This window comes from Lonchura striata, chromosome 1, assembly GCF_050655825.1.
Source record: "Lonchura striata isolate lonStrDom1 chromosome 1, ASM5065582v1, whole genome shotgun sequence".
Taxonomy (NCBI): domain Eukaryota; kingdom Metazoa; phylum Chordata; class Aves; order Passeriformes; family Estrildidae; genus Lonchura; species Lonchura striata.
The window spans coordinates 41,159,246-41,171,493 of NC_140703.1; the positions used below are offsets into that span (position 1 = coordinate 41,159,246).

Consider the following 12,248-nt stretch of genomic DNA (forward strand, 5'->3'; position numbering starts at 1 on the left):
GGTAAAATAAAACAGCAATGGAAAACCCACTGGCACAGCTCAAGCCACAGACAGCCAAGAATGGGCTGTTACAGCTTGCCCATGGGGGAAAAAGAGGCAGATTTGGTCTCCTTCAGGCCCCATCCATGGATCATATGCAACGTTTCATCCATCATGAAAAAATTGTGAAGAAAAAGCCTAAATCTTGGTTTTGCAAATAATCCATTCTTACATTCAACGTGGTTCATTGTCCCCATAGGGAAGGAGAAGATGAGTTTGCAAGGGACTGTGTCTGTTTTTTGTGGAGAGGCAAGACTGAGATATAGAGGCAATCAAAGACTGCCATAATTTTTTGGGTGAAGCCTAAATGTAGTGGCTTACAGGAAGGAAAGAAAAGGGAAAGTGCAGCCTCTGTCCCATCATCTTTTTGGAAAGAGACATGGAGTTGCTCCATACCCTAGAAGAAGGTGCCCCAAATTTCCTCAGATCTACTAAGAATGCTTCCAGCATAAGAACAGAAAAAGGCCTGAGAGCAGTTGCTTCCTTTGGGGGAGAGGGAGTCAGGCAAAAATGAATGTATTTAATAGAATTTAAAGCTTATTCTTTGTTTATTCATGGTAGCAAAAAACTCTTAAGCAACCCCTAAAACAGTTCGTAGCCACGATACTTCTGATTAGAGAATCATAATGGCCAACGTGGGTAGGACTGGCTGTTACAATGAAGTGCATGGTAAAGTCACAGGAAGGTTTTTTAATTTATTTGCACCATCACAAACATGAGAGCATTACTGGAGGTATCTTCTTGGCTATTAAGAAGTGTAGGGCAGTTATTTGGTACAATATAGTAAAAAAAGAGAGCTATCAGCATCCATTTGCTTTGCTACAAATGGGGGGTCTGCTCCATCATTTCTTGAAGTCAGGGAAAATATTGTTGGCCGGATTAGGTTTCTCTTTGTGCCACACCTGGAGTTGTTTCCATTTGAGAAGTGCTACCACCAATGTTGGATTGCTGATGAATTTTTCAGTAATGTGCATATGTAAGTAATACTACCTCAAGGGATGATTAAATCACCAGGTGTCTCAGTCTGCAGGATGCAGCTGGACACATCCTGTCAGACGCTGCTCTTCCATAATTGACCCGAGCAGACACTTTTTTTATGGTTGTTCCTCACCGATAGCTCATACTGGCATCAGCCTTTGTCAGAGTCTCTTGTGAATCAGCAAACCAGGGGGTGGATAATTGTTACTTTGGTTCCTTGCTGTGAGTTTAAATAACATGTACAAATTGAAACCCCCTTATTGATACAAAATAAAAGCCTAATGAATTGCTGAGTTGGTAACCTGAAAGGAAAAGAGAAGACGTGCTTCACATTTCAGCTGGAACAAATGCCACTACAATGCTGATGTTTTTCAGGTGGAGTCAGGATATTTTCTTAAGTAGCAAGTAGACCTGGCTGGAAAATGGCATTTCTCTTTACTGAGATATTTAGAAGTTTCAGCTTTTGGGTTTGTTCTGATGCAGAGTTTTTCATGAGAACCTCAGAGAATGAGGCAGGGGCTTGGTGACAGGGACTCACCCACTGCCATGCCTTAGATAAGACTGGTGGCCAAAATCTTGCCTGTGTAATTAGTGGTGGGGGCTATAATTGCACCATCCTCATACCCTGGGATCAGCCCTGGCTCCCCTGTGCCAGTGGGTAGACTGTGTCAAGTGGGGCTCTGCCCTGGATGCACCCAGATCCTCCTGCAACTCGACAAGGGACCTACAGAGAATGTGAGGTAGGAAGTGACCACAGCATTCTACCACAGAGTTCACAGGGAAGAGCAGGCAGCCAGGAGAAAATCAGCAGAAAGCAACTGTTGGCTGCACTTCTGTGATCCCAACGGCAAGACATTAGGTGTCTGTGTTATGGCTGACTCCAGAGGCAGAGATCATCACACCCTCATAAATTGGTACCAGACTCTTATCCTTACACCCAACAGGATTTTGCTGTCAGTTCCTCCCATAGTCACCAACATCACCACCTCCTTATCAACCTCTTTTCTGTTTCTGTCTGATCCTGAGAAAAATTAATTCAGTGAGAGGCTGGTTGGATTCCCTCTGTATTTTTGTCTTCAGAGTTCTGATTTTGTTCAGCACAGAAAGATTGCCCCAAAAGCATGTTTCTCAGAAGAGGGGGCTGTAAATAATTTATGTCTAAGTCAGTCCTCTGGAAAATATTACAGCAAAAAGTGTTTCCTACCTGCCAGTAGAGATCTTGACTGAGACCAAATTGCATTGAAGGATGTATATGGATATTTGAGCAAAGAAGCTTCCTTGGCCTGCCTCATCCTTCACCTGAGAGAAAATTATGGTGGATATGGTGGGTGTGCTCTCTGTCAGGGTTTCAATGAAACAGAACTCATCCTCTCTGACTCCCATCACTGAATAACCCAGACACTGCTACCCATCTCTGCCTGCCCCACAAGTAACCTGAGACTCCCCACTGCCCGCACCTAGCCTGGGACTTATCTCCTTCCCACCACCAATCACACTTTCCTCCTCTCCCTGGAAAAGGCAACCCAACGTGTCTGTGAATAAGACAGCATTACAGGCATGGCATGGTGTAGGCGTGGGGGCTGGGACAAGCCAGCCCTCAGCCAGGAAACTCCACTGCTTCTCAAGAGGCAGCTGTGCAGGACCCCATCAGTGTTCAGGGTATGGACAATCTCCCTCCCTCCCTCACTTATGCCTGAGCTGCCCTGCGAAGTGAAGCCCAGAAAGCCTTTCCTAGGAAAGAATGTGTGCTTTCAGACAATTATCCAACAACAGTGGGACGGCCCCTCTCATCCTGTTGACTGGTATGATCATCTGTCTCTGCTCCACTCTTTTGGGGGAATGAAGTGTTGCTACACATCTGGGCAGATGTGTATCAGAAAACAGGCCCCATTGTGAAGACTTCTCCCACCAGTTCAGAAGAGCTGGTGAGCAGGATGAGGAGCAAGGCATGGGAGTTTTTACATGGGCACCCAGGGGCACGGCTTAGGTGATGTGGCTGGAGAAAGGGCAGGAGGCTGGTGACATCCAGCACCATCCCTTGTCCTCAGTACAGGGTAGGAAGAGAGGAAAGAGTGGGTTTATCCACTTTGTGGGTAAACTTTTCTGCAGCAGATGCACTGCAGTGCAATGACTGCTCATCTCTGCCTCGCCCAGCCTCACCTGGGAGCTTGGCTTGGGCTGAAACCATCCACTTCATTTGAGTCAAGGCAGATCAGTGCCTCTGGCTGTAAATCTCCTGGGAAGCTCCTGACTCACAGCAAAAGAGCAGTGTGACTTACGCAGCACTGGCTTCTCACCCTCCTGAAGGTGGTTTTGGCTCCCCAGGGAGTTTGTGCAGAATGGGATGAGCCTGTGCCATGGTGGGGTGACCACAGCCCTGCACAGACACGCCAGGAGGAAGGTAAGAATGTGCCCTGAGTCAACAGGCCTGGAAAAGCCACCAGGACTTGGTATCCCTGTAATTACAATCCTACTATGTAGCATTTTTTTTTTTTTTAAAGAAGCTTAACCCAAAGTCTCTATCACACAAATGACCAAAGAAGTCAAATTAGTTGACTTCTATCCAACCAGTGATTTCTCCAAGTTTCTCCCACTACAGAGTTGAAGACTGGTGGCATCTCCATCCTCCAGGATGGATTCTGGTGCATCAACACATCAGGGGCTTAGTGGGGTAGTTTTGACACTGCTGGTGCTGCTCCTGCTGCTCTACAGGTGTGGTGATTGAGCCTGGATGTAAGAAGGGCCTTGGGACACACCAGCACAACCAGATCTCTCTCAGCTCCACCCATGTGCATAGGTGGTGGCACAGCCAGAATCTTTCACTGTCCCAGACACTGGCTGCCAAGACGGCCAGCACCAGTTGGCACCACTCTGGCAGTCACCAAAATGTCTCTTGGTAAGAGCTTGAATGCTCTTTCCTTTGTGGCCAGAGCTATGCCATTGGAGAAAGAATGGGAGTGCAGGGTATCTGAAGGTCTTTTCCCTGGCTGATATCTGCTGCTCCTGGACCTGCTGGCTTCCTGAATACACAGGCGGTCTGCAAGCCAGCTTGTGCCTGGCAGCATCCCAGCATGCTCACACTGCATGAACACCCAGAACTGACAGATGTCTTAGGCAATGCTGGCCAATGGAATGGGGTGATAAAACCAAGCCTCAGAGTTGGCTTGAATGCTGCACAGCACATTTCTCTGTGTCATGCAGTACACAGGGGTACTTAAAACCCTCCTGGCCCTGGGAATGGGGGCTGTTTGCCTCCTAGGTGTGAGGTTTTCTGTCTAATCTGGTAGCTGGAAGCATTTAACAACCAAGCTCAAAATTTTCTATAATCTTCTGAGTACTGTAAGCTGTCAAGAGACATGATGGGTGGTCATGATCTTTCAGAAGATGGAGCAGAAACCAAGATCTGTTCACATCTGCCACAGTTGTGTGGGCTGCCCATGCTCAAGTGAGCTTTTGGTTGTTGTGTGGGATTTGGAGCTTCACTTCTGGGATGTCCTTGTTGTAAATCATACAGGAAAACTGGTCCCTCTGAAAAAAGATTGCGGAGTGTGAGCATCTGCTGGAGCCATTCTCATCATGGTAAGAGTATATTTTCCTTGCAAAAAGGTGGGGTATTCAAGGCTTCCTTCACTCTTTACTTTTCATTGTCACCCATATCTCCTCCCATCTGGGTACACGTGGTTTCTCTGGAAAGTTAACTTACAAGGTAACATTCTCTCATGTTATTTATTCCTCTTCTGAGACTGCCTGAGGTCGCAGAAGAGGAATCTGCCATTTGATCATGGCAGATATCCCTTTCCTGGTATCACTTTCCCCAGGTGCTTCTGACTCAAGGGAAAACCCAGGAAGACATCCACCATCCTTATCAAGATGTAACTAGCCCAGACACTGCTGCATCACACCATTTTTACATTCCATGTCACTGATGACTCAGCCTTCATTAGCAGCAGTCATCAGGGACTATTTCACCCTACATTTCCTCCTGGCTGGAGGCCATCCCATAACCTGTGTAAGCCAATGAGCTTCAGATTGTCTCTTACAGTGCTGTGGTTGCTTTTGAGACTGGGCTGCTCCTTCTCCTTGGCACTTCCCACATGTGGTGCTGCAAACTGCTGAGGAAGGTGGGAAGCACACAGCACAGCATCTCTGCTAGCTTTGGCATTTTGGACGTGGGAATCAGCAAAGCCTCTGTTTGAGAAGATCTCCTTGCAGGGTTACTTCTGACTGTCGAGGGATTTAGACAGCCAGTTGGGGTTTTTTCTCCTCTGCTGCATTTCCACGGGTTACTTTCCCACAGATAATTATGTGACTCAGGAAGACAGACACATACCTGGCATACTTGTGGGAACCATAAAGCGGGAGGTGGTGTAGAGCATTTTGAAGCTCTTTGAACACAAAAGAGCAGCTGAATTCCCCTGACTTACCTACCCAAACTAAAGCAAGTCCAGGCAATGGCTACATAGTTTTTGTGGAGCTCTTACCCAACAGGGGACAAACATTTCCCAGGAAATCTTTGGTCTTGCAGCACGAAGTCACGGACGCCTTTTGTCGCCAGAGAAATCACGAGTGTTTTTTCAGGTAAGATTTACCATTTCTACGTTACTATTTTTTTCAGATGTTGTCTGTACTGAGGCTGGAACAAGAGCATTTTCTCCTATGACTACAAAAAAAAAAAAAAAAAAAAAGCCAGTAGTATGTTTTCTGAGAGGTCAGGGAAACAGCACAGAGAAATTATCATCTCTTAAGTAGATAAGTGATTGTTATGGCTAAAATATCCTAGCAGCTAATTGCCTGTGAAGATAACTGGCAGAGCTGAGGTGTCGTGGCCTTTGGTGCTGCTGGTTTAATACAAACAGCTCTGCAACAGACACAAAGAGAGACACAAGCTTTGCTTCAAGGAGTTGCAATTCAATTTTCTGACTTTAGAACAAAACCAGAGAAGTAAGAAAGAGAAATTTTATTCCACATGGTGACTTGGAGGACCTTACAGTTCTTAAACTCACACCAAATCTGTATTGATATGTGCACCCAGCATCTTCTGCACTGTGTCATCAGAGCAGTGGTTCTAGAACACCGCAAAGTGGATCCTGATATCCTGCCATGCCTGTGAGATGGCTGGAATAGGTTTGTGAGCAGCTCCTTTGGGACCATTTTGGGGGGTACTCGTGCTCAAGAGTCAGATTAAGAGTTTGGCTGAAATGAAGGTTATAATTATCAAAAGTTTTCAAGATTTTGTTTGGTATCTGTGTAGACAGTTGTCCCCAGTTAGAGGTGATCTATTTAAATGAAGTTGTGACATGTAAATAGGAATTTATTTATTCGTTCACCTACTACCTTTACATCGAAAGGGATGTATAGGATAGATAGGAGCTTCTAGTGCCAGTTATCTTCACAGCCAATTAGCTTCCAGGGTATTTTAGCTATAACAATCACTTCTAGTGCCCAGCCCCATTAGTGCAGATGACCTAAAACTACCCACTTGTCCCCTGAGACCAGACTGGGACAGGTCCTCCAAAAGGTCCTACAGAAAGCTTATCAAAAATGTCTTAGGGTTCCTGAGCAATACTGGGATCATGACCCTGAGCCCCTTCCCTCTCTGGTCATCCTTGCATCCACTGAGTCAGGGGAATGGTGGCTGTGTTTCAGGGAAGGTTCCCTTTGGAGGAGATAGTGCGTTTCCTGGCTTGTGAATGTTTTTGTTTGTCAGGGTGAGGGGAGCAATACAACTTGCAGCTTGCCCTGACATGTGCCTGCTGTGTGTAAACCTGCAGCCTTTATAAAAAGGGCTCCTGTCTTGAAAACTGTGGAGCGTTCAAATGCTTCTTGGCTCTGGGCTTCTCCTTTAGCTGTCCTAAGATCAGATTAATGATGTATTAGTTTGAGATAACTGCCATGAGATCATGTAATTAGCTTGTGATCATGCACCGTGCCAGTTGGCTGAAACACAACGCTTTAAAAAAAACCCCTCTTTCAGACCAGCTAAAAAAGAGCTTTTTGATTGATGATATTAACAAATAGCTCATTAGTCACCTTTTGGGCTAATTAAAGGAGAGCACAACCAAGGCAGTAAAGAACAGCTGTGGGTGATTAAAGGCAGCCGTCAGGCTGAGCTCTGGGGTGCAGGGGAAGTAGTTTATCACCTTGTGCCTTTCACTGTGCCCATGCTGCTCCAGGTTGAATGAATTTGTAATGTCCCTCTCAGAGTCCTGATCCTGCCCTGCTCAGCTCTGAAAGGCTCAGTCAGACCTTCCCATTCCCACTCACATTGCCTTTGGGCAGATGAACAGCTGCAGGAAGGCAGGTGCCTTCGTAGAGCAGTGATACCTGCCCAAGAGCAGCTGCTGCTTGCCCAAGTGACGAGACTTCCTCTTGGCACTGCCCTTGCATTCTGACTACATGGCCTTTTTGATACAAAAGTCACCAAAACTTACTCAGTTTTTACTCTGGCCAGGGGATACTTTAACTTCTCTGGACTCTTTGGGATTGGGAATGGTCTGGCTTATTGTGCAGGCACCATAAGGCCCCTTGGGTAAGCATGGGTAGGGAGGCTCCCAGCACATGCCTGATGAAAAGAAGGCTATCCCTGTAGTATTGCAGTGTGCTGGGAAACATCACAGGTAGAGGGATCTGTCCCACAGCATTTATTCCCATGTGTGATTGCTGCAAGGCTGATGCCTGAGACCTTCTCCCACAGCTTGGCCAAGCTCTCTTCCTCCAGCTGGACCAAGCTCTTTTCTTCAGTCCCTGCTTCTTGTCTCAGCCTCAGTTCTGCCTTGGCTGCCCATATCATCCCTTTGGTGTGGTGAATATCAATCCCAAAGCCCAAAAGTTGCCTGGAAGCATGTGTTTGGATCGGTGCCCTCTCTTGCTGGAGAACACACTAGCAATGCCCAGCCACCCCTGCAGGGTTTACAACATGAACAGAAACAGATTTTTCTCCCTTGTCCCAGCCTACCTCTCCACACTGATACTGCACCCTGCTCTCCTTGCTGTGCTCCCTGCTGCCCCATCTACCAGACCCCCTATGACTTGTGACCACCTCAGCTGCTGTGCAGCCTTTCTGTGGCCGCAGTCCCCACCCATGCTCACTCTCACACCAGGCTGCTGCAAGCTGGTGGTGGCTCTGCAGTCACCAGCCCTGGCCTGGCCACCAAGCAATGGGATGGTGTGGCTTGGGGCTGCTCTGATCCCAGGAACCAGTTGTGTGCACCCCACACTGCCTGGCTCCCCCAGGACAGATGCTACTCAGAAGGGATCACACGTAAACTCTCCTTAGGTGTTACAAGGTGTTGGAAAGGTGCCTCATCGAGAAATCATTAAATGCAAAGGGCTCAAAGGGCTCCAGTGTGCTCTTCTGGGGGCTCAGACAAGCAAGGTGGTGTGCGAGAATCATGAGGTCTATGTGATCACCAGCCTCAGGTGGTCACCATCCCTGGTGATGATCTAGCTGGATCAGATTGAATTGAGTATCTCATGACACTGTGCCCTTGTTTGCTCTACATGGAGAAGTATCTGAGTTTGTGTATTCTGGAAGTGCCACTGAATATTACTCCCAGTCAAGTAGGTGGATGCAGTTAGAGCTCTAAAGCTGAACCATATGCAAGGAGACACGATAGTTCAGAGAAATGTGAGATCCTTTGTACAGCATCTGCATCTCCATTCAGCAGCACCTGAGCCACATGGATGGAGCCAGTTTTGAGGGCAGTGTTTGGGCAAACACTTCCAGCCTATACTTGTCCACCAGATCAAGCCCCTGCATGCTGCAGCATTTAGGGTTTGATGCTTTAATCCATAGTCTGTCTGGGTTAATCTCAGATCATTAACTTTTATTTTCCTGCTGTTCTGGCCACGTGAATTCTACAGTTTAGGGTACTAAAAAAACATAACCCTGTGCAGTTGCTGAGTGCTCTGATAGGCTGTGTAGCAGATTGTCTTGAGCTGGAAATGCTCCAGAAGAGGAGCTTAACTGAGGCTTGTGCTCCAGCAGCCACTCCTGACAGATTAGAGGGATTGTAAAACATTGGTGAAATGGTCATTCCAATATGCTATTTTTTCCTGTAGTTTGGACAAAATTTGCACGTTAGCTTGAAAATCGACAGTGCTTGTGATCTACATTGTTGTTTTTGAGGTAAAAGCTGCAGAGTGAAAGGTATCTTCATGTATTTAGCCCCTGATATTTTTTTAATATTGGAAGAAAGGATATAGGAAGAATGTGGGCCTTTTCTCATCTTGTTTTCCCTCAGAGGAATGGTGGAAGCTATAGGTGTGTAAAATGAGCACCCCTTGCCCTCAGTGAAGACTGCACACAGAACCTGAGCACAGGTCCTTTGGAAAACCTCACATTTGATTTGTCTTCTTGAAAGGTGGAGTTAATGGGTGTCAATTTTTGACTGTAGCAAGGCTGAGCCCTTCAAGCAGCTGGAGCTTGAAGACTCAATGACACCAGAGCTGTCATTCCAGCCCTAGTGAGACACCAGCCTGAGCAGCGATGCCTCCTTCTCCAGCTCTGCATTTTAGCAAGAGGTCTATTGCATGAATATAAATGCAGCTAGTGGGCCTTGTCCTGTGTTTCCACCCATTCCTCTCCCTCCCATCCCATCCTGTGGAGCAGCCACAGCATATGGTGGGTGCAATGAGTGCTCTGTGGTGAGACAGAGACCACAAACCCATCTCTGATCTCTGATGCTGGCGCTGAGCACCTGACCTCAGCAGCCTCTGCTGGCATCAGGTTCTGCTGTGAAGGGAAGAGATGGATGCCCCAAAGCTACAACAAAGACTGAGGTTTATGATCTTCTGGGTGTTTGCCACTGCTGCTGTTATTGATCCAAATAAATTCTGACCTTTGCTTTGTCTAATATTGGTTAGGCCTTACATGTCAGTGAAGTCAGAAGGTTTCACATCTGCAATTAATCTTCTGTGTGACGAGAGCTCAGGACTCGTGTCTATAAGATTTCATATCTATATGATTTCGAGCAGAGTGGGGCAGCAGGCAAAGAGCTGAGGTTCCTTCTTTCAGAGAAACAAGTAAATGTGGAAAAGCCATTTTTTTCTTCTATGCTACATTGATAAATTGCCCTTTTGTTCTTTCTCTCTTATACTTTTACTGAACTTGAAGACAAACCTCTGTCTTGGCAGGTAGAAAGATGAAATTGCCAGAAGTACAGATTGAAGAGATGTCTTTCAGTAGTGTAGCTGTACAAATAATAGGTTTTTGATTTCAGTGGCTGAAGGGAAAAATTGAAAATACTTTTTGGTTTGGATCACCCCCTAAAGGAGAATGTTTCTTTTCTTCTTTGATTTCTTTTCATAAGCGTATCATGAAACATTCTGGTTTGAGATTATTTACTGCTTTTCATGACTTTAAAAAATAAGGAAAAAGAAAAGAAAAAGCAAACCAGGTCACTTTCAAGCCAAAACCAGCACTTGAAAAAAAGGAAAAAAAAAATCAGTTTTTAAAATGTCAAAATGGAGCCTTGCTGCTCTTCTCAGGATTCTTTTTCTTCTCTTTCACCTTACACTAATTACTTAGTCCACCCAAATTTTCCTGAAGTCTCAGTACCTCTTAATTGCAATTCAGGTGAATTTGCTACATCAAAAAGCTCCAGCCCAGCTCTGCCTGTGCGTGCAGTGACCTGTCCTGCTTGCTGCTCACCAAACATATACAGACAAGTGTTTAATTCTACTCAATTAAAGTGTTAAGCAAGAGAATGTATGAAATGACTTCTTGCAGGTCTGGCCAGTCAAGGAAGCACCAGCGCATTCCCAGTTCATGCTGGTGAGACCTGGCTTGGGCTGTGCCATGCTGGGAGCTCCTGGGAGCCAATTACCTCAGTGTGGGGCTGCTGCCCCTTCCTGCAGCCCCCGTCAGTAGATGGTAGCTGAGAGGTACCAGTGCTTGACAAGTGCAGTGGGATTGCTCAGCCATGCTTTGCTTCCCTGTGGAGGCAGGATGGCATCCATCTCTTTCTTGGCCTCATTTCCTTAGGAGATGGTGCTGGTGTGATGGTGTCCCTCCATTGCTATCTGCCTGTTTATCCCAGGAGTGTGCTGAATTAGGATTGTGACAGCATTAAGTTACAAAAAATTCCTACAAATAAAGACAAAGAAAATCAGAAGCTGAGTAGTGATGACCAGCTGCCAGTGTGGTGGGTTTCATGGGACTCATCTTTCTATGAAATCAGCTCTATTGCTGCCATTTGGGGTCTGGGTTTGCTTCAGACAGTGCTAGGGAAAATCATCGTCACCTCCTTTTCAGCATCTTCCAACAGAAGCAAAAGCTTGTTGCATCACAGCACTGTGTATGCTTCTTTAATAAATTAAAGCATGCTGATACTGCAATGACTCTGTTCCCTTCCAAATCCATGTAATCCTGAAGGCCTAGGGATGCATTAAATGCTTGTATGTGCTACAACACCAGGGATCATAGAACACAGAATCACAGAATTGCTTGGTTTCAAAGGAACCTTAACGATCATCTAGTTCCAACAGCCCTGCTGTGGGCACTACCCACTAGACCAGGTTGCTCAAAGCCCCATCCAGTCTGGTCTTGAAGACTTTCCAGCTGGGCAACCTGTTCCAGTGCCTCACCACCCTCACAATAAAGAATTTCTTCCTGATATATAATGTAAACCTTTTTATAAGCCACCTTTAGGTACTGGAAGGTGTTATATTGTCTTCTTGGAGCCTTCTCTTCTTCAGTCTGAGCAATCCCAGCTTTCTCAGCCTGTCTTCACAGGAGAGATGCTCCAGTTGTCTGATTATCTTCAGGGCCCTCCTTTTGACTTGTTCCAATAGGTCCATGTCCTTCTCTTGCTGAGGACCCCAGAGCTGGACACAGCCCTGCAGGTGGGGTCTCACCAGAGCAGAGCAGAGGGGCAGAATCCCTCCCTGGCCCTGCTGCCCACGCTGCTTTGCATCCAGCCCAGGATGAGCTTGACTTTCTGGGCTGTAAGCACACACCATTGGCTGATGTCCAGCTTTTCATCCATGAAAACCTCAAGTCCTCTAAAAGACTGCTCTCCATGAGTTACTCTCAGAGTCCTTGCTCACATCTGGGATTACCCAGATGCACAGGTCCAAGGAGTCAAGGGAAGGAAAATGTCTCCATGAGGATTCCCAGGTGCAACAAACCTGTGGGTTGCAATGAATGACTGATAGTCAGGAATATAGTCTAGTGTCTATACCAGAAAATAACCTTTTAGGGTGGAGGGCTCTCCTGTTAACTGCTCAAT

The 12,248-nt window shown here is 46.4% G+C and overlaps 1 protein-coding gene across 3 annotated transcripts in view; it reads left to right on the top strand.

The window, feature by feature from the left end:
- The first annotated feature begins 5,097 nt into the window (after window positions 1-5,097).
- The window catches only part of AMOTL1 (angiomotin like 1), a 75,302-nt gene continuing 68,151 nt past the window's right edge, over window positions 5,098-12,248 (top strand). The window contains exon 1 of one of the 3 annotated variants that reach the window (XM_085575192.1): window positions 5,098-5,595. The gene's annotated coding sequence lies outside the window, so the exon portion shown is untranslated. The remainder of the gene's footprint in view (window positions 5,596-12,248) is intronic. The other 2 variants (XM_085575197.1, XM_085575228.1) reach the window with 2 other exon arrangements.